This window comes from Oryctolagus cuniculus, chromosome 11 (assembly GCF_964237555.1).
Source record: "Oryctolagus cuniculus chromosome 11, mOryCun1.1, whole genome shotgun sequence".
NCBI classification, from domain to species: domain Eukaryota; kingdom Metazoa; phylum Chordata; class Mammalia; order Lagomorpha; family Leporidae; genus Oryctolagus; species Oryctolagus cuniculus.
In genome coordinates this window covers 54,394,503-54,394,888 of record NC_091442.1, presented here as the reverse complement: position 1 = coordinate 54,394,888, position 386 = coordinate 54,394,503, and positions in this window count along the sequence as shown.

Sequence of the window (386 nt, the reverse complement as noted above, 5' to 3'; positions counted from 1 at the left end):
GGAAGTGTTTGTTGGGTGCAAATACAAAAAATTCCTTTCCAAGTTTACCTCAGAGGTTGTCAGACAGGGGAAGCCTTGCTGGGCCAGCCAAGGGGCTTCTTTCTCTCTAGGGCGCCCTTCTTAGAGGAAAGATGTTTATCAGGCCAAGTAGAAGGGGCGGGACCACCTGGAAGGTTATCAGGGTCTGGGCAGGAGTCTGAAGTGCAGATGCTGGACTGCTCTAGATGTCAGTTTCCTTAGGCCCTTACACACATAAGCTAATTTCTAACTTCCTGCCTGACAGCCCCATGGCTGTGGAAAGAAAGAATATCTGCTCAAATAGCTTAATTTCCCACGATGAAGGAAAGGCCTCCCAGAGACATTTAGAAAAACGAAACCAAGCTGGC